Genomic DNA, 23008 nt, shown 5'->3' with positions numbered 1-23008 from the left:
GAGCTACGATTGCTAGTTGGGTTATGAAGTCGTACTTGCAATAATAGTTTTAGACATATCCAAGTGGGAGACTGTTGGATTAGATGTCTAAGCCCATAACTATTATTGGTATGTACTTGACCCGAGAGTAGCATGGTCCATTTGGGTTGCATATCATCAGGACAATTTGTTAGGATGGACTTTTGAGAGAAGGTTATTTATGGTTTATTAATATATTATAAGTTATAATATATTAATATGAAATCATATGTTTTAATTAGTATCGATCAAGAATTAATTTGGAATTAATTTAGTGATCAAAAGAGACTAATTAAATCTATGGGGACTAATTATGATAATTAGTTATATTTATATGTGTTGGGCTTATGATCCATGTTGGACCAAGTTTATGTATGGATACATAAAGAGTTGGGCCACATGAACCATGGATCATAAAACCCATGGGTATGGATTATGGGTTATACCCATGACCCTTGGAATCCTACATATAAATAGGTTACTCCATAGCCAAAATCACCACTTCTTTTCTTAGAGAAATATGGAGATGTTTTGGTGCATGAAATTCTCTCTCAAGAGCCACCTTTGTCCTAGGTGTGTTGTGATTCCATTTGAGGCATTTCATACTATTGGTGCTAAGCTCTTAAGGCCAAATACATCAAGACTTCAAGCCACATAAAAGGTATGTTTACCTAACTAGTATATTATATGGTTTATGTCAAATGCATGCTAGTTATAGGTTTAATGCCTTGGAAACCATTTGCATGTATAATTAGTGAAAACATAGATCCAAGGTATTTAGGGTTGTATGTGCACCATAGGATGTTGTATTATACTAAAATCCAACACCATTTACACGAATCACAAGAGCCTGAGACATATCATAGATCAGCCAAACCTGAACATGAGGCAGCGCAGGTGGCTGGATGTAGTCAAGGACTACTATTGTGAGATCCTTTACCACCCCGGTAAAGCGAATGTGGTGGCGGACGCTCTGAGCCGCAAGTCAGCTGGGACTCCTACCCCAACGATATGTATGAGGATAGTAGTGGATTCCCCGCTTGTGACTTTGATCAGAGATGCTCAGGTGGAGGATATGCGACCAGAGAATTGGAAACTGGAGAGGATCAGGGGTGAAAAGACCCGGTTTGTGCAGGATAGCCGGGGATTATTAACCTGATGCGGTCGGGTATGGGTTCCAATGTCTAGTGGGGTCAGACAGACAGTCATGGAGGAGGCTCATAAGTATCATTTCTCTATTCACCCGGGGGCCACCAAGATGTATCGGGATTTGAGTTTGAGCTACTGGTGGCCGTGCATGAAGCGAGAAATCGCTTGGTACGTCGAGAGGTGCTTGACCTGTAGGATGGTCAAGGCCGAGCATCACAGGCCGCATGACAAGTTGCAGCCCTTGGAGATCCCCATGTGGAAATGGGAACAGATCACGATGGATTTTATTACCAAACTGCCGAGAACGGCGAAGGGGTTTGATGCTATATGGGTCATCGTGGATCGATTGACCAAGAGTGCCCATTTCTTGGCCATACGGGAGAGTTCGTCGGCCGAGAAGTTGGCTGACATATATGTCCACGAGATCGTTGCTCGCCATGGGGTTCCGGTCTCCATTGTCTCCGACCGGGATGTTAGATTTACCTCCTACTTCTGGCAGAAGTTCCACGAGGAACTGGGCACGCGGTTGCACTTCAGCACAACATTTCACCCCCAGACAGACGGTCAGAGCGAGCGGACAATTCAGACCCTCGAGGACATGTTGAGGGCGTGTGTCATTGACTTCGGTGGGAGCTGGGATTCCCACCTGCCCTTTGCAGAGTTCGCCTACAACGACAGCTACCATTCCAGCATTGGCGCTCCGCCTTTTGAGCTGTTGTACGGGCGGAGATGTCGCACCCCGGTTTGTTGGGGAGAGATTGGCCACAGAGTGATGGGGCGGACGGAGGTAGTTTTGCAAACTACCGAGAAGATTCAGCAGATTAGACAGCGATTACAGACCGCTCAGAGTCGGCAGAAGAGTTACACCGACAGACGCCGATCTGAGTTGGAGTTTCAGGTAGGTGACATGGTGCTACTGAAGGTTTCGCCCTGGAAGGGTGTGATTCGCTTCAGGAAGAGGGGAAAGTTGGGTTCCCGATACATTGGACCATTTCGGGTTATCGCCAGGGTTGGAAAAGTTGCATACAGATTGGATCTTCCGGAGGAACTTCGTCGGATACACAACACTTTCCACGTTTCACAATTGAGGAAGTGCATCATGGATCAGGAGGCAGTAGTATCGTTGGATGATATTCAGGTTGATGAGCGCCTGATTGATGTAGAGAGGCCCGTGGCCATTTTGGAGAGTAAGATGAAGGTTCTACGGAACAAGGAGATACCTTTGGTAAAGGTACAGTGGGAGCATCGGAGAGGATCCGAGTGGACTTGGGAGCCCGAGTCCGAGATGCGGGAGCATTACCCGGATCTATTTGCTGCAGCAGACTTCGGGGACGAAATCTAAGTCAAGTGGGGGAGAATTTTAACATCCCGAACTTCGCCGATATATTTCGAATCCCTTCTTTTTATTTAATTGCCATTGTAGTCCTTGGAGTTGTTGAGTTGGGCCATGAGAAGTATAAGAGCTAAAGTTGCAACTTTGGGTCAGGAAGGAGTACACTGAGCGTACAAAAGGGTACGCTGAGCGTACACAAGGGTACGTTGAGCGTACTAGGCGCTCCCTAGTACGTTGGGCGTACACTCATCTACACTGGGCGTACTCATGTCAGGAGAAAACCCTAATATTTAGGGTTTGGGGACTATATAAACACCCTTATGGATCATTTCCTCTGATTATCCTCAGCCTCCACTGCCTACATTCGTCCTCCGCAAAAGCCTAGCTCTTCCTTGTAGGTGTAAGCTTATTTGGTGTGTTTTAGAGTGTTTCAAGAGGAAGACATTGCATCCAAGTGTTGGAGAAGACGATCAAGTTCATAGATCTGAAGTTAGTTTGTGCTCAAGAAGCTCCTAAAGGTATAAAGTTCCAAACGTTATGCTTATATGCTTAGATCTCATCATTTTACTTTATTAGAAGCATCTCTTGTCCCAAAAGCCATAAAGTTGTGTATTTTGTGTTGTGGACGTAAAGACTTGTCCTTCCAGGCTCTTGACGGGACTTTGAGTAATAAAAATAAGGTCCCATAGGCTGTAGGTGTCCAATGCAAGAGAAATAAGGTTTTAATGGATTAAGACCAAGCATTTAGGACTTTATGGACGTCCAAAGTGATAAAATTCGTGACTTTATGGACCCTGGGCATGTTAGGCCTCTGGAATTGAGATTAGGACTTAAATGCTTAAGCCATTAAGCACTTAATAAGGTTTTGCCCAGTTATGGAGTACGCCCAACGTAAATCCAGTACGCCCAGCGTACTGGGTCAACCACCCTGATGGTGGTCAACATCTGGTCGCGTACGCCCCGCGTACGTCCTCTATTGGGCCATTGACATTTGGGCTTCGGGTATTGGGCTATTTATGGACTAATGGGACTTGAGCCTTTGCTGGACTTAATAAATAAGATGTTCTGGGCCAGTGAGTGGTAGTGGATCATGGGGTTAGGCCCAATAAGGAGGTTGGGCCTAATTTAGTAAATTGGGCCAATAGTGGACTTATGTATATGGACTTCCAAGTTGAGGGCTTGGTGTGGGACTTTGGCCAACAAAAAGGGAATGGACTTAATGAGTTATGAGGACACTTAGTCAAGGGAGTAATGTTGGGTATTAACCTAGTATTTATTATTATGTGACAGTTCGGGATTCCCGGTGAGACAACAGTCAGAGAATTACAGTATTTCAGCACTACTTGCGAGGTGAGTTTTCCTCACTATACTCAAGGGTCTAAGGCACCAAGGCCAGCCCTTTGGAGTGTTATCTGGTTATGTTATGCTAGTATGATCTGTTAGATCGGTATCCTATAGGGTAGGATAATATTATATGATATGTGGTATGATCTGTTAGATCGGCATCCTGGTAGATAGCATGGTGTTATGTGCTACGTAGTATGATCCTTTAGATCAAGTATTGTCTATAGACTGTTATGTGATTATCTGTTATATGTGCACATGTTTGTTTAGCGTTTGAGGCTTATCTGCTTTGTGCGAAGGCCAATAGACCTGGGCATTCCAACCTGTAGGTTGTGGGCCGTGAGTATTCCATCCCGAGGATGATTGGACTTGTAGTGTGTGGGCATTCCAACCTGTTGGTTGTGGGCCTGGGGTATTCCATCCCGAGGATGATTGGACCCATAGTATGTTGGCATTCCAACCGGATGGTTGAGGGCCTGGGGTATTCCATCCCGATGGTTGACTGGACCCATAGTATGTTGTTTACGATTATATGTGTATTATTGTGGGTATGGGTATTTTAGGGGAACTCACTAAGCCTCGGGCTTACAGTTTTAGTTTATTGTTTCAGGTACATCAGGGGATCGTGGCAAAGCAAAGGATTGATCGTACAGCTTCTCATATTTATGTTTATGTTTCTAGGATACTCTGATATTATACCTTTTGAAAACAAGTTTTGTAATAACTAATGGTTTTTGGATTGTTTAAAAAAAAGTTTTAAATCGGCTTGAATTTTATGGGTGTTACAAATTCGATTATTATATGCTAAATCTAGGGTTTATGAGCTTTGGATGATTATTGCATGTTCATTAGACAAACTAGATTCAAAGCTTTAGGGTTTGCATGTACACCATAGGATTGATGTAGTGCTCATAACCCATCAATATTTGTATACAATTCCTAATGTAAAGTGTGAACAAAATAATGATGTTTAGTTTCATATTTGAGTAAAATAATATTAAAGTTAACTTTTAGTGCAAAATATTTTATGTTAATATTTTTATAAGTAACTTGAAATATGACATAATTTATGTATGTATTAAATTGTGAATGATATATGAGATTAAACATGTAAATGAGCTTTGAATAAAATGTATAAAACTGTGAATTTTTTGTATTAAGTTGTGAATTTTATGGACGACTTAATATATCAAATTGACAATTTAATACATAGAAATGCATCCATACATGAATGTATAAAGTTAAGTTTTACTTTGAGAATATCGCTATGAATATATATTGTGTGTATTAAACTGTGAATTTATTGCATTAATGTAACATGTAGAATCTAAAAGGTCAATTATGGAAATAAATCCTCTTGGGGGGGGGGGGAACTCGACATGTTGGTGGTCTTTGGCATGCACATTCCTATGGACGAACTCGGTGAGTTGGTGAAGGCAACTCGACGAGTTGGATGCTGTTTGAGAAACCCTAATTTTTAAGGTCTTGCACGCTATTTAAAGGCCTTAAGTCTTTCTTTTGGACTCCTTATGAGCCTCCACTGTTCCCAAAAACCCTAAATCGAATTTTAGCCTCCACTATCAAGCGTTTGGACCTTAGAGAATAGTTTGGTGTCCATTTTGTGCCTTGTGAAGGGGAGTAGAAGATCTTGAAGTTTCAAGCTAGGAGAGGGAAGACTTGGATCCATAATCACTCCATTTCTTGTAGCCATTTCGAGGTATCAAGTTCAAACCTTGATTGGTAGATGATTAGATCCTCTTATTTGGGTTTTATTGAGATTTTGGCCTCCTTTTTGAGTTTATGGATAAGTTAGGTGGTGTAAAGGTTCATCCTTTCAGATATGAGTTTGTTTTGCTACCCTTGAGCTTAAAGGTGAAAACTTTAGGAGGATCTTGATGTCATGCATGCATTAAGTCGATTGTTAAGTTCATTTGAAGCTTAAGAGCTTCATTTATACATGCATGAACGTAAAGTTGGCAACTTTACGTGGTTTGCCAGCTCAAGGAAGTCAGATCTATGTTTTGTGGCCAAGTCTTTATGGAGTCGGTGCTTAATAAATTAAGTTGCTGGACTTTAAGAGAACTCGGCGAGTTTATGGATAAACTCGATGATTTGGCTCGGTTTTCCCCGACATTTTTAGATTAATAGAGGAACTCGGCGAGGTTGTGGGTAAACTCGGCGAGTTGACTTGGGTTTTCTCGATCTGTGCAAATTGATGAAGAAACTCGACGAGTTCAAGGACAACTCGGTGAGTTGGGATAACTTGGATTGTTGACTTTGACTTTTGACTTATGTCTTTGAACAAGTTTGTCCCTAGGGATGTTTTTGGTAACCTGGTTTGGATTTATGGAAAATATGGGCTTAGGATAAGACCCATATAGGGTTGGGCCCAATTTGGAAAATCGGGCCATTAGTGGGACTTTGTGGATCTTTTTGTTTTGGGTCTCAGTTTTGGTGTATGTTGGATTAGGGGTAGAATGGTCATTTTACCCCAGGTATGGATTATAGATTATGGCATGGAAACCAACTACTAATTGGGTGTGTTGATTGGTATTGATAGCTCGGGAAGCTGGCAGGGCATTAGCTTGGGATTTCTTTCGGGGAGCTTCTGCATTCGAGGTGAGTTTTCCTCACTGTATTTATTGGTCGAAGGCAGTAATACCGACCCTTCTATATTATTATCCTGGTTTATCTTATGATTGAGTGCTACTATGATATGTTAGATCGGTATCCTGGTAGATAGGATGTTGCTATGATGTTATGATCTTTTAGATCGTTATCCTGGTAGATAGGATGTTGCTATGCTGTTATGATTTGTTAGATCGGTATCCTGATAGATAGGATGTTGCTATGATGTTATGATCTGTTAGTTCGGTATCCTGGTAGATAAGATGTTGCTATGCTGTTATGATCTGTTAGATCTATATCCTGGTAGATAGGATGATGCTATGCTTAGTGATCCATAAGATCTGATTGTTTGTCTGTTGACTGGTTATATGTTTAATTGCTATGTATATGTCGACATGTTATGTGCGGTTGGGTTGAGGCAGACATGCTTTGTGCTGAAGGCCAACTGACCCAGGGCGTCCCGGATAGACTGAAGGCCAATGGGGCGTACCAGTCAGACCGAAGGCTTGGAGAACGGTCCAGATAGGTTGAAGGCCCGGTGAGGCGTACCAGTCATGCTGAAGGTTCTGTGAGCATACCAGACAGATTATAGGCCGGTGGGACGTTCCAGTCAGATGGAAGGCTCTGTGGCGTACCAAATGGACTGTAGGCCGGTGGGGTGTTCCAGTCATGCTGAAGGCCCTGTATGCATGTTGTTATTTGTATATGTTATTTTTCTGGGTGTTGGTACTTTGGGGGAACTCACTAAGCTTCGTGCTTATAGTTCTGGTTTATGGTTTCAGGTATTTCAGTAGATCGTGGCAAGGTGAAGGCGTAACTGTACACATCCTCACGTTTTGGACTTATGATTTCTGGGAAACTCTGATAATGTGAACGTTTTGGAAACTATGTTGAAAGAGATTCTGATTTTTAAATAATGTTTTGGGAACAACGGTTTTTGTAAACACTTTTATAGAAAAAGGGTTGTTTTGAAAAGTTTAAAATTTATGAAATTTTTGGGATCTTACAAGTTGGTATCAGAGCCTGGGTTTGAGTGAATTGGAGGAACACTCGTGTGAATCCAGTCTCAAACTAGGGAAAAATATTTTTAAAATGATTTTCGAATAGTTTTCAAAATACTTAAGGAGGATGCGATGTGTACGATCAGTCGGAGCCAGTAAGTAGACACGAAAATACCATACTGTTATTTGATATTGTGATATGTTAGAACAACATGCTAGTGATAGGCTAAGGATCTTCAGGAATTGCATGCTAGTGAGGGTAAACCCGCCTGGAAAAGAGTTATTTATGGTGTATGGGGACAAACGCAGAGTATATTCTGGAATCATTTCCCTGATGAAAGCCAGAAAATGTTTTTCTAAAGGATGCACATCATACTTGGCATTTGTGATAGATGCTAAGAAGGACAAAAATGAGATGCAAAGTATACCAGTGGTGTCTGACTATCCAAAAATCTTTCCCGAAGATATTCCTGGATTACCCCCTGATAGACAAGTAGAGTTTCGAATAGACTTGTTGCCAGGATCGACACCAATAGCAAAAGCACCATACCGATTAGCACTGGAGGAGATGAAGGAGCTTATGATGCGACTTCAGGAGTTGTTGGAAAATGGTTTCATTAGACCTAGTTCATCACCCTGGGGAGCTTCGATGTTATTCGTAAAGAAGAAGGATGGAAGCATGAGGATGTGCATAGACTACATAGAGCTGAACAAGGCAACAGTGAAGAACAAGTATCCATTGCCAAGGATTGATGACCTATTCGATCAGCTGCAAGGTTCAAGATATTTCTCAAAGATCGATCTTAGGTCAGGATATCATCAGCTGAAGGTGAGGGAGCAGGATATTGAGAAAACCGCATTCAGAACGAGGTACGGACACTATGAGTTCTTTGTTATGTAATTTGGACTAACCAATGCTCCAGCATCATTCATGGATTTGATGAACAGGGTTTGTAAACCATTCCTCGATAAATCTGTCATAGTGTTCATAGATGACATTCTGGTTTACTCAAAGAGCCAGCAGGAGCATGGCAAGCACCTGCGAGAAGTGTTAGAAGTTTTGAGGAGGGAGAAGTTGTACGCAAAGTTCTCTAAATATGATTTTTGGATTCGACTAGTCCAATTCTTGGGTCATGTGGTTAACTAAGAAGGGATCATGGTTGACCCAACAAAGATTGAAGTTGTGATGAAGTGGGAACGACCAAAGAGTCCCACAGAGATTCGAAGCTTTCTAGGATTAGCTGGATATTAACGAAGGTTTATCCAAGGCTTTTCTTTGATAGCTGCTCCATTAACAACTTTGACCCATAAGGGAGTTACATACACTTGGAGTGAGAAACACGAAGAAGTATTCGAGAAGCTAAAGAAGAAGTTGTGTGAAGCACCAATTCTTTCTTTACCTGACGGAGTTGAAGACTTCACAGTTTATAGTGATGCATCGGGAGTTGGGTTAGGTTGTGTTCTGACCCAAAGGGATAAGGTGAAAGCATATGCATCGAGACAATTGAAAGAACACGAAAAGAACTACCCCACTCATGATTTGGAGTTGGCACCGGTAGTATTCACACTAAAGATATGGAGGCATTATCTTTACAGCACGAAGTGCAAACTCTTCACTGATCATAAAAGTCTCCAGTATCTCTTTGATTAAAAAGAATTGAATATGAGGCAACAACGCTGGCTAGAGTTGCTTAAGGATTACGACTGTGAGATACTTTACCACCCTGGTAAAGCAAATGTTGTAGCTGATGCTCTAAGCCGAAAAGTGAGACTTGAAAGGAGAAGGCCAAGAGCGTTAAGAATTGAAGTTGTCTCAACGATTCTGGAAAGCATCAAGAAAGCTCAAGATGAAGCTTCAGGGAAAATGACCGAAAGGAAGAACGTTTGGGCAAAACGTTAGTGTTCGGTATAAACAGTCAAGCATTGAAGGTATTCCCAGATAGTATTTGGGTACCTAAGACGAGAGGGATAAGAGATCTTCTGATGGAAGAAGCTCACAAGACCATGTACTCGATTCATCCTGGCAGCACTAAAATGTATATGGATCTGAAACCCTACTACTGGTGGCCGACGATGAAGCTCGATGTTGGAAAGTATGTGGTCGAGTGTGTGACATGTGCGAGAGTTAAGGCACAACATCAGAAACCATATGGGAGTTTAGAACCTTTACATGTACCCATGGGTAAATGGGAAGACATGACCATGGATTTTGTGACTAAACTTCCCAGAACGAAGGACGGTCACGACATGATTTGGGTAGTCATTGATCGTTTCACTAAGAGTGCACACTTCATAGCAGCCAATGAAAGATGGTCTATGGATAAGCTTGCAAATGCTTACGTGAAGCAAGTAATAAGACTTCACGATGTTCCTTTAACGATTGTATCGGATCGTGATAGTCAGTTCATGTCAAGGTTTTTGGAGGAGTCTACAAGAGGAATTGGATACAAAGTTGTGTTTAAGTACAACCTACCATCCGCAGACTGATGGTCAAAGCGAAAGAACGATTCAAACACTAGAAGATATGCTAAGAGCATGTACCCTGGAATGCCAAGGTAACTGGGATGAACACTTACCCCTGGTAGAGTTTTCCTACAACAATAGTTACCATTCGAGCATCAAGATGGCACCTTGTCAAGCTTTGTATGGACAGAAGTGTCGCATTCCATCATGTTGGCTTGAAGCTGGACAAAAGCAGTTTATGGGCCCTGAGATAGTCCATCAAACTGCTAAAAAGCTGAAAGTGATTAGGGAAAGGATGTTAGCAGCTCAGGATCGTCAAAAGAGTTATGCTGATAAGAAGCGACGACCAATGACATTCGAAGTTAGAGATTCAGTTTTGCTTAAATTCTCACCTTGGAATGAACTTATAAGAATTGGGAAAAGATGAAATTTGAGTCCAAGATTCATTGGACCGTTCAAAGTTCTTCAGAGGATTGGGAACCAATCCTACAAGCTAGAACTACCAGAAGAACTAGATGGTATTCATAACACCTTCCATGTGTGTTATTTGAGGAAATTCACAGGAGAAGTTCCCGACATAATTCCAATTTCTGAGTTAAGGATGGATGAAAATAAGAGGCTAATTGAAGAGCCGAAGGCGATTGTTGACCGTAAGATGAAGAAGTTGCGATGCAAGATGGTCGACTTAGTTCTTGTGCGATGGAAACATACGAATGGGCCAAATCTCACCTAGTAAACGGAGAGTGACATGATGAGTCGCTATCCGCATTTGTTTGCTGATGCATGATTACGGGATGAAATCATCATAAGGGAGAGAGAATTGTAACGCCCGTGTTTCGAGGCTAAGCATTATTGCGATGATGTAATAGTTATGGTCAACAAATGTAACATATTTCGAAGTAATAAAGGAATTATTTGAGTATTATGTGAATTATGTGAATTTATGTGCTTTATATTTGTTTATAATAATATAATAAATTAAGAATGAAAATAAGCGTCAAAAATAAAATGTTATACAAACCCGATATCTATGAAGAAAGTTGTAGTGGTAGTGACAAGGATTCCGGCGATATAAAGAACGCCGAAATCCGAGTTATAACGAAGAAGTTATGACCTGTCGAAGTTTCGCGACAGAATCGGCACGACACTGCGTGACGTAAAAAGTGAGTTTACAATAAAGTGCTTTTTAGCCTTAGCGATCTAAACGAAAGTCGTAGCTTACGTTAAACCGAGAGCGTGCATAAAAAGAACGCCCAAATCTGACATCGTATGAGGAAGTTATGAATTTTCTAAAATTTGGCATAGTAGTGTGCAGCCCGAAGTTCGAATTTTTGATCGAGCAAATTTTAGCCGACACAACCTAAACGAGAATCGAAGGTATCGTTAATAGTAGTGCAATGGTAAAAAGATAGACGAAAACGGGCGTCGGATGAAGAAGTTTTGGATTTTTAACGGACTTTTCCTGTCCCGCCATGTTAAAAATATAAATTCAAAATTAAAGTGAAAATTAGCCGACGGAGTCTAAATGAAAGTTGTAGAGTAGGGTCCCACCTACGTGTTGATATAACGAACGTTGAAAACGGAGCTCGTATGCGAAAGTTACGAATTTTAGAAGCCGGAGGTGTAAATTGCAAGACTGGTGTGAAGCTACGCCTCGTGTACAAGTACACCCCGCGTTGACTGAAGTACACTCAACGGTGTCCTGTTGTACGGTCCCGAAGCAGCCATGATGCACCACCAAAGATCAGACACGTGCCCCTTACGTGCAGCGTACCACCGAGGGTATGCCCAGCGTACGGTGAGGCTTCCGCCCTATAAAAGGGGTGCGAGGCCAGCCATTCTTTTCACACCAAAAGCTTATTCTTTCTCTCTACTCTCTCTCTAAACCTCCCAAACACCCCCAAGCGTAGCAAACCTCCCTAGCACTACAATAAATCCCCGAAGCGCCCAAAGGCTACGAGAAAAAGAGTTTTTCGGTTTGAAACTCTGCACGCGTAGAACCCGGTTTTTAATGAAACCTCCGCTTCGTCAAAGGAGATTATTTTAAGAAGTGAATCGTTGTCCGAATCACCACCCTAACAAGTGAGTGTATATTTACTTTCATCTTACAAATAGATATCAAGTATTTTATATAAATTACGTGTTATGTGTATATATTATCTGTTTACCCGAGATCTATGTTGGATGAAAGATCTAAACTTCTTTCTTTTCAGATCTGAACTTTTTCTTTCGGATCTAAACTTTTTCTTTCAGATCTGAACTTTTTCCTTCAGATCTAAACTTTCTCTTTTCAGATCTAAACTTTTCTCTTCAGATCTAACCTTTTCTCTTCAGATCTAAACTGTATATATATATATATATATATATATATATATATATATATATATATATATATATATATATATATATATATATATATATATATATATATATATATATATATATATATATATATATATATATATATATATATATATATATATATATATTATACTTTGAGATCTATGCTGGATGAAAGATTTAAAATTCGTTTTTCAGATCTGAACTGTATATGTATTTTATATCTACAAATATGTTGGGTAAACCACGGGTAGATGAAATAGTTGGTGTGTGATGAAATAAAATGATGAGAGGCCTCGATGTTGACGATGATCCAGTCGTCTAGCGGAGTATGGATGACGACCACCGACTTTTCTAGACAGTCCAGTGGAACGCTAGCAGGCTCGCAACCTATAGGTGTTTGTGAATGATGTGTTCACCGGTGTACTCCATCCCCCTCATGGTTGCCTTACGAACCGCTGAGGAATCCCCTTAGCAGTAGTGTTCATCCTGATGAAATGCCTTAGGATAGGTCCCTTATAATAGATGCTTTAGGGACGTAAAGTGAGGATAACGGGAACGGGTAATCAGGTTGAATGATTGTTAAAAATAATAAAATTATTTATTGTGAGTTGAAAACCCTATATGCTCACCAGGCTCCCCAGCCTGACCCACTTAGTTTCTTGTCTTACACGTAGTGACACAAGAGCATAGATGCGATGATCTGATGATGGATTATGTATTATAGGCCAGTAGAAATAAATAGAAATGTTGTAAGGCCTATGTTGCTTTTGGTTTATGCTTTTGATATGGATTGAGGATGACATCCCGAGTTTTGTAATGTAATGAAAATACATTTCTTCGTAAATGCTTTGATAAATTCTTATCTATATTTTTGGGAATGAATTCTGCAACACTTTCTTTAAAAAGTTACTCTGATTTTATTGTAAAGCATAAACAAAATCGGTCTTTTCTGGCCGTGAAAATGGGGATGTCACATAGTGTACATAACTAAGATTCTATAGCCTGAGATTATTTGGTTTGGCTTTATTTTCTGTTCCTTGTCTGGTTGTGGGCTTCGAGTAGGATCAAGTATTCGACTGTCCATAGGATCCAGTGTTATGTTTGGCTAGCATACGCGAGTGCTGCAGGGTTGGTGAAAGTTTCATGATCGGGTGAAGTGTATAGCGGGTCAGCACAGGAATGAATAGCCAATATTGAGAGAGCGAGGGCAGGACGAAGGTGTACCTGTGGTGCTGGGAGTTCGAGATCAAGTATTTCGCGCGAGGATGTGTCTGATTTTGTTGCATTTTAGTGCTAGTCGGCTTCTCTGCTCGAATGTTGCTTGCTTTGTGCTTTGTGGAACTAATTAGTGATATGAGTTAGCCATTAAGTGAATATGTCAAGTCACATGTGAAAAAGGTTGGATAATCTCAGAGTGACAGATTTGACCCTGCTTTGCAGCTCTTGTCTGAGTCCAACCATTGTAGGGATGAGTCTGTTACTCGAAGGATTATCTGAGCTTTGTTGCATGTGATTGTATTCATGGAATGGCTAATTGATATTGTGAGGAGTTTTTCAGCAGCTGATGGCAGAGGGGGTGTGGGTGAATCCTAGGATAGCCTAGAGAGTATTCTGGTGCAGTTGTTCTGCTGTTAAGTAGGTTTCAGTAGTATTTTGTGACTAGGTCTTAGAGGACCCAAGATGATTCTTGAGGAGAGTATGGATAGGTGTGGAAGGTAGTATTGGGCCCGTACTACTGGAAGCATAGGATCCATACTCAAATCAAGGAGCACTTCGGAGATTCTAAGGACCGGTCAGGGTAGATAGCATGGTTGGATACCATGATTCGAGTCAATGGTTCCGTATCTATCGATCTTTTGGCATTGGGCTGCTCAGGCGAGGATTAGTTTTGTGTTTGTTTAGGCCTCTATGGCGATATTGATGTGGGTTGAATGGTTCAGACCCGGGTGAGTATGTTGATTGGAAGTCTCGAGGGTTTTGTTAGGGGTCGTGCCTCGAGCCTCGATTCAGGGGGAGGAAGCGGTTGTCATGATCGGTTTATAATTGCATCTGGGATTTAAGTGGTGGATTGTCGGTTTGGGTTGTTGCTATCTGTGGCAAGGATTTTTGCCTTCAGTTTTCTGAGTTAGAGGGAGTGGGCAGGTTTTTGACCTCCTGAGTTAGGTTGGATTCTCAGCTTGAGGTATGTTGGTCGCGGTGGTTGGAAATAGCATGTCCGCGCTGGTGTGCGCAAGTGGTTTGATGTGGCACAATTATCTTAGCGATTTGAGCAAGGGTCGTATCCTTAAGGGGGGTGGGAAGGCCAGTTGTTAGATTGTCGTGTGGGTTGCATACAGGGGTATATGTTTGGATCGTAAACTGGCAGTTGCCTATGCTTTGTAAGTGGTTATTATGGGAAGATTCGAGGTCTTCAACTGTATTTCAGGTTCCTCATGGGGTTCGTTTGATCCGTACTTGGAGGACCATTCTGCGGGTGATATTCGTTTCATGGTCAGGTATGGTTGTACCTGGATGGGCTGCTTGGGTTATGTTTTGGTTCATCACCAGTGGGCGGTGGTTCGAGTTCTAAGTGGGGGATAACTGGAATTTTCAGGTTGAACGTCATTCATTAAGGGTTCTGTCATTTCGCTGGTTGGTTTGCTACTTTCAGATCTGTTGGGCAGATGTTAGTTGGTGGAACCTTTTTCAGAAGCAGGTATGTTCAGCTCCAGGTGGGTTGTGGTTTCTATGGTATGGGTGTCAAGGTATTCGAGGCCATTGGTCGTTGAGTTCGTTTCAACGGGAATTCTCCGAAGGATTTAAGTGGTGCTAGTTAAAGGTCAAGGAATGCGTCAGCTACCCTCTTGTTCGGTATATTCTAAGTCCCTTCGGTCTTTAGGTGTGCTTACCCTCAATGGTAGAGTGGAAGCTTGTTTCATAGCAAACTTAGGTGTTGGTAACCTTCAGGGTCATCTTGAAGGTTTTATCGAGCTAGTGGGCTAGTGTTGGACTCCATTTAGTCTCACAAGTATGGGGTCTTGTTTGACAGATCACAAGGATATTTCGGGTTTTGAGTAAGGTGGCCTTCTCGATTATCTTTGGTGTTTCTTTTCTTTTTGGATGAAATTATGGATTTATGAAGTATGTGTATGGGGGTGCTCCTTGTGAGCTGAACAAAAGAGCACTTGGGGTCTTGGTTCGAATTATGTGCATGGTTCTCTTGGGGTTCAGCTTCCGATTTGGATCAAGAGTCTGAGCATTATCCTTTTTGCGGATCGTGTGCGACTATGTTTTCGTAAGGATTGCTTGGGTAGCAACTATGTGGTTCTCAATGGCACTGTGAGGCTGTCGTCAAGGCCTGCATGTTATTGGAAGCATTCCAGTCATAGGCTGCGGGCCTAGAGATCATATGGTTCATTTCTTCTGCTTGTAGTGTTTCCGGGGTTTACGCGTTGATAGAGGTCCGACAAGTCGTAAATATGTTGATTGGATAAGGGAAGTAGTAAGGATTGAGGGAAGTATCAGTTAGGTATCAGAAAGTCTCGGAAGATTGTATGCAATAATTCTAGTTGTTCGCAAGCGGTTGTTAGATTTGTGATTCTCAAGTTGGAAATTCCTTATGCAGTCGTGAGTCGTAAAATTCTTGGTGATTGTATCGAGGGGGTGCCCTGGTGGGAGTGCACCGGCATCGGTAAGGGTTGGATGTATCGCAAAAGTTCATGGTTTGATCGTCTTTGCTAGCAGTGGTCGGTAATGACATAGCAAAAAGTCAAGGGTGTTAAGATTTTGGGTTCATCATACGGTTTGATTTTGGGATAAGTTCACAGTCAGTGTGTCTCGAGGATCATTCTTCATGGTTTTGGTAATGCCCCAGTTAAGGATTGGGGGTAGATTCAAAATGGATGGTTCTACCATTGTGAAGGTTGGGCTTGTGAGGAGGTTTCCGGCTCCTAGTATCGGTGTTTCGGACAGTATCAGCGTTTTGGGTTGTATCAGTGTTTTGGGCAGTATTAGTGTTTTGGCCAGTATCCGTGTATCGGGCGGTATTAGTGATGTGGGATTTCACGTATGCGTGGAGAGTTTGGGTGTTTGGGAAATGATAAGTCACTCGCAGCAGGATTAAATAATCTCAGAGTAATTGGTTGACACTGTTGCACAACTCTTGTCTGAGTCTAATCGTCACAGGAATGAATCTTCTACTCGAAGGATTATAGGAGCCTCCTGTCAAGTATAAGTGTTTTGTCGCTATATATAATCAGTGACTTTGTTTCCCTTTAAAGCGACATGTGATCAGGGGTTGGAAGCATTTTGTTTGGTGCGAGACCCTATGAGGTTGGCTTGGTGACAGTTCAGTGGGGGAGGTCTGACAGTGAGTGAGACCATTGAGACTTTAGGTTTTAGATCTCAGGGGAGGAACGATTGGTTTTTATCCAAAAGATTGAAGATTCTTTATCCATTGGGCTTAAAGAACTGTTCTAGGGATGGTTTCGGTCGATCGAATTGGACCGTTGTATGATCAGAGTTGGAAGTGTTATGGTTGGTCTATTGTTCGTTGAGAACTTGGCATGGAGTTGCTTCAGTATGGGCAGTCTGTATGGGAGTCAGACCATTATAGATTTCAGGTCTTAGAAGGGTAAGAAGTGGTTTGCATGGGCTGAAGTTTTGATTGTTGTCTTCGGGATGGAAGTTTCGGTTCGGGTTCCGGTTGCCATGGGAAGACTGTCTTAGGCGCCGAATTTCCATTTGTGATCATTAGGTTGATCATTTTGATATGAGTATTAATGAGGAGCGATTTCGAGAACGAAATCTAATTTAAGTAGGGAAGAGTTGTAACATCCGGAATCTAGAAGGTCAATTATGGAAATAAATCCTCTTTTCTAAGGGTTAACTCATCAAGTTCTTGGGGGTGAACTCGACGTGTTGGTGGACTTTGGCATGTGCATTCCTAAGGACCAACTCGGCCAGTTGGTGAAGGCAACTCGACGAGTTGGACGATGTTTGAGAAACCCCAATTTTTAGGGTCTTGCACCCTATTTAAAGGCCTTAAGTCTTTCTTTTGGCCTCCTTATGAGCCTCCACTGTTCCCAAAAACCCTAAATTGAATTTTAGACTCCACTATCAAGCGTTTGGACCTTGGAGAAGAGTTTGGTGTCCATTTTGTGCCTTGTGAAGGGGAGTAGAAGATCTTGAAGTTTCAAGCTTGGAGAAGGAAGCCATGGATCCAGAATCACTCCATTTCTTGCAGCCATTTCGAGGTATCAAGTTTAAACCTTGATTGGTAGATGATTAGATATTCTTATTTGGGTTTTATTGTGATTTTGGCCTCCTTTTTGAGTTTATGGATAAGTTAGGTGTTGTAAAGGCTCATCCTTTCATATCTGAGTTTCTTTTGCTACCCTTGAGCTTAAAGGTGCAAACTTTAGGAGGATCTTGATGTCATGCATGCATTAAGTCGAGTGTTAAGTTCATTTGAAGCTTAGGAGCTTCATTTAGACATGAATGAACGTAAAGTTGGCAACTTTACGTGGTTTTCCAGCTAAAGGAAGTCAGATCTATGTTTTGTGGCCATGTCTTTATGGAGTAGGTGCTTAATGAATTAAGTTGCTGGACTTTGAGCGAACTCAGCGAGTTTATGGATAAACTCGACGAGTTATCTCGGTTTTCCCCGACATTTTCAGATTAATAGAGGAACTCGACGAGTTGGTGGGTAAACTCGGCGAGTTGACTTGGGTTTTCTCGATCTGTGCAAATTGATCAAGAAACTCGATGAGTTGAAGGACAAATTGGCGAATTGGGTCAACTTGGACCGTTGACCTTGACTTATGAGTTATGTCTTTGACCAAGTTTATTCTGAGGGGTGTTTTTGGTAACCTGATTTGGATTTAAGGAAAATATGGGCTTAGGATAAGACCCATATGGGGTTGGGCCCAATTTGGAAAATTGGGCCATTAGTGGGCCTTTATGGATCTTTTGGTTTTGGGCCTCCGTTTTGGTGTATGTTGGGTCAGGGGTAGAATGGTTATTTTACCCCAAGTATGGATTATGGTGTGGAACCCAATTGGTAATTGGGTGTGTTGATTGGTATTGATAGCTCGGGAAGCCGGCAGGGCAGCAGCTAGGGATTTCTTTCGGGGGGAGCTTCTGCATTCGAGGTAAGTTTTCCTCACTGTACTTATGGGTTGAAGGCACTAATGCCGACCCATATGGATTATTATCTTGGTTTATCTTATGATTGAGTGCTACTATGATCTGTTAGATCGATATCCTGGTAGATAGGATGTTACTATGATGTTATGATCTGTTAGATCGGTATCCTGGTAGATAGGATGTTGCTATGCTATTATGATATGTTAGATCGGTATCCTGGTAGATAGGATGTTGCTATGTTGTTATGATCTGTTAGATCGGTATCCTGGTAGATAGGATGTTGCTATGCTATTATGATCTGTTAGATCTATATCCTGGTAGATAGGATGATGTTATGCTTAGTGATCTATAAGATCTGACTGTTTGTCTGTTGACTGGTTATATGTCGACATGTTATGTGTGGTTGGGTTGAGGCAATGCTTTGTGTTGAAGGCCAACTGACCCGGGGCGTCCCCGATAGACTGAAGGCCAGTGGGGCATACGAGTCAGACCGAAGGCCCGGAGACCGATCCAGATAGGCTGAAGGCCCGGTGAGGCGTACCATTCATGCTGAAGAATCTGTGAGCGTACCAAACAGACTGTAGGCCGGTGGGGCGTTCCAGTCAGACTGAAGGCTTTATGGCGTACCAGATGGACTGTAGGCCGGTGGGGCGTTCCAGTCATGCTGAAGGCCCTGTATGCATGTTGTTATTTGTATATGTTATATGTCTGGATATTGGTACTTTGGGGGAACTCACTAAGCTTCGTGTGCTTACAGTTTTTGTTTATGGTTTCAAGTATTTCAGTAGATCGTGGCAAGGTGAAGGCGTGACCGTACACATCCTCGCGTTTTGGACTTATGATTTCTGGGAAACTCTGATAATGTGAACGCTTTGGAAACTATGTTGAAAGAGATTCTGATTTTTAAATAATGTTTTGGGAACAACGGTTTTTGTAAATACTTCTATGAAAAAGGGTTGTTTTGAAGAGTTCAAATTTTATGAAATTTTTGGGATGTTACAATTAATTCGTGAATTTTGTGTACTAAACTGTGAATTAATTGTATTAAGAGTTTTAAGTTGATAATATGACTGTAAATGTATAATTTGTGTATTAAACTGCAGATTTTTTGTATTAAGCTATAAATTTTGTGTATTAAGCTGTGATTTTTGGGTTTTAAACTATGAATTAACTAGATTAAGTTGTAGATTTTCTGTTTAAACTGTGAATTGACTTTATTAACCTGTGAATTATGTATATTTAACTGTGATTTTTGTGTTATAAATTACGAATTGGCTGCACTAGACAATGAATTTTCTATTTAAATTGTGAATTGAATGTGAATTTTAAATGAATTTTATGTTAAATTATGAATGATTTATGTATGAATGTTTGTACTAATTTCTAGTAAATATATTTGTTGTATAAATATGTAAAAATGTATTTGTTTTTATAATTATTTTGCATTAAACTTTGAAAAGGTGAATTAATTGGTTTATTAAATTGTGAATATAGTATTTAACTATCAATCAATGATTTTATATACAGATTTGACATGGAAGAAATAATGACTGCAACAATGGCACGGGTGCTTGGTGGTGACGTATGGTAGTTGGTCGTAGTGGCGGGCGAATCTGAGTTTGACTTCTTTAAATATATGAATTAGTATATAATGGATTGTATTATGTCATGTTGCGAATTTTATGAATTAAACTAAAAATGGAGTATATTAATTTGTATATTTTACATAAATTTTGTGTTAAACTATGTTGTAACATCCGGAATCTAGAAGGTCAATTATGGAAATAAAACCTCATTTCTAAAGGACAACTCGTTGAGTTTGGGGGAAGAAACTCATTTCATATAATAACATAACATAACGTAACATAACATGTATGGGTATCTTGGGGAAAACTTACTTGAGCTCGGCTGATTGCACGAATCACACACCTTGTTCTTTTCAAAGTTCGGTTCTCTTTTCAAATTCTTTTCAAAGTTCTTTTTATAAAAATGATTTTTCTTTTGAAAATTTTCATACCAAGTCCTCAGTTTGAGTCCAGACACACCCGAGAGTGTGCCCGAATCCCTTAAACCAAGGCTCTGATACCAACTTGTAACATCCCAAAATCCAAGACCAAAAAATTTCATTTTTAAATAAGTTATTATAAAACCAATTAGTATAGTAACCTCCATAATAACATCCCATGTCAAAACCAAAGTGTAAATAATCAAAACATATTAACATAAAACAATATCAGAGTGTAATCCCAAAGATCTCATGTGCGGAAAACATAGTGTGATGCGCTGCGATTAAGCCGGCTCCTTTCCTTTGAAAACGAGTACCTGAAACCACAACTGTAAACCGTAAGCACGAAGCTTAGTGAGTTCCCCCATCATACCTCATACCATATAACAATCATACCGCCGGGCAATTCTGTGGTGCCCGACCTACCCTGCTAGGCCATTCTGGGGTGCCTGACCTACCTTGCCAGGCCATTCTGGGGTGCCCGACCTACCCTCCGGTTTATCTCAACCGGCTACGGGGACTATTTCACCCCCTACTACTACCATATAATAACATAGCATAAACATTCTGCCAGGCAATTCTGGGGTGCCTGACCTACCCTTCGGTCCTTACGATCGTGACATAGGGACTATTACCCCCTACTACCTCTATCACATAACATCATATCATGCTAGCACATAAAACATATCAGGTAGTAGCAAACCTAGATAATTATCACGAAGACAATCATCTACCAAACAACTCCAACTAGTGGGCCGACATTGTGGCCGTAGACCCACTTCTACTGGAAGGTAACTCACCTCGAATGCTGAAGCTCGCTGCCCGAACTCCCTAGCTGCTGCCCTGACGGCTTCCTAAACTAACAATTACCAACACTAAATCTAATTAGCAACTAAGTTCTAAACCATGAACCATAATCCAAATCTTGGCGTAAAATGACCATTTTACCCCTAGCCCAACAAGACCATAACTAAGGCCCAAAACTATATAATCCATAAAAACACATCAATAGCCCAATTTTCCAAATTGGGCCCAAACCCTTACATGGGCCTTTCCCCAAATCCCACTTACTTCTCTGAACCAATGATTTTTCTGATGGCCCAAAGGTCCAAGCCCATTGGGCCCAATCAAGGACTAACTAAATTGGGCCTACTAAGGCCCAATTCATCATCCAATGCCCATTAGGGAAAACCCAACAATGCAAGCCCAACCAGAAGTCCATTACTCTAAAATCCTTAGTCTATTATGAGCCCAAACCAAAAGACAAGCCCAATACCAAGCTAGCCCACAATCAAAGAGTCCAAAACGTGCACAGGGGCTGCTCACGTCGTGAGGTCGTGGTTTCAGTCCATAAACTTCCCTGACTACGTGCTCACGTCGTGAGGCTTCATTCATCACTTCGTGAGTCCAGATCTGACCAAAAATGAGCATTAAGCTCCTAATCCATTAAGCCTTAACATGGGACAGTCTAAAGGGTCTTCCTTGACCCCAAGGACCATAAAAATTGAAGCTTATCACTCACATATGTCCAATATATGACTTAAACACCAACTTGGTGAAAATGAAGGAAAAGGGCAAAGACTCAAACTTGGAGTCCAAAACCATGACCAAAGTCCAGATCTAGAACATATAAGACTTAAGATGTCATCATAATCCATAAAGTTTCCAACTTTATGGACTCCATGCATGCTAACCAAAATTACAAGCCATAAAATGCATGGAAAATTAGATCTAGCAAGCAAGGAAAGGAAAGGCATGAACTTGAGGACTTACAAAGCTCCAAAAGCTCCTGAACTAGCTGATGATGAAACCCAGAAGCTAACCAATGTGCCACCAATGATCTTCTTCTTTTTAATGAGCTTCAAAACCTCCAAAATCTCTTAAATAACACAAAAATGACCAAGAACTTCAATGGGGGCTGAGATTAGGGTTTCCAGAGGTCTTGGGAGTGAAAGAGGCTGAGGAGAAGCAACCCTAAACATCTCATACCTTTAAATACCTGAAAATTAGGGTTTTAGTGCATCAGACGCTCCTCACGTCGCGAGACCTTCATGCTCACGTCGTGAGCCTTAAATGAACTTGGTCAATAGGTCAACGATCACTCACCCGAACTACTCCAACTTCGAACGGCCATAACTTCTTCATTTCAACTCCGTTTTTGACATTCTTTATATCCACGGAAAGGTGGCGAGAAGCTCTACACATCTATCAACTCATCCTCACCTCAAAAACTTCCGAACGAAAATACAAAATTCATAAAGAGCTCAAACTGCCACTTTACCGATATGCCCCTTGGCTCCAATGCACAACCCAAACTCCCGGATTACCTCTAATACGTTATTTGTACCCAAATGGGTATAGATCTCTCTTTTCCAAAGGCCCTAAGCCTTATGATATCCTATCTTCAGGCCACATTCCCGAATTAGGAAAGCGATTCAGAACAGGGCGTTACAACTCTCCCCCACTTAAATTAGATTTCGTCCTCGAAATTACTCCTTACTAATACCCATCTTCTAAACTACTGATACGAGGAATGCAACCGATGATCCTGCACATAAGACAACCTTCCTGTGATAACCGAAATCCACACCGAAATTC

Source organism: Lactuca virosa, chromosome 8 (assembly GCF_052849685.1).
Source record: "Lactuca virosa cultivar CGN04683 chromosome 8, Lactuca_virosa_CGN04683_v6, whole genome shotgun sequence".
Lineage (NCBI taxonomy): Eukaryota > Viridiplantae > Streptophyta > Magnoliopsida > Asterales > Asteraceae > Lactuca > Lactuca virosa.
This window is presented reverse-complemented; position numbering follows the sequence as displayed.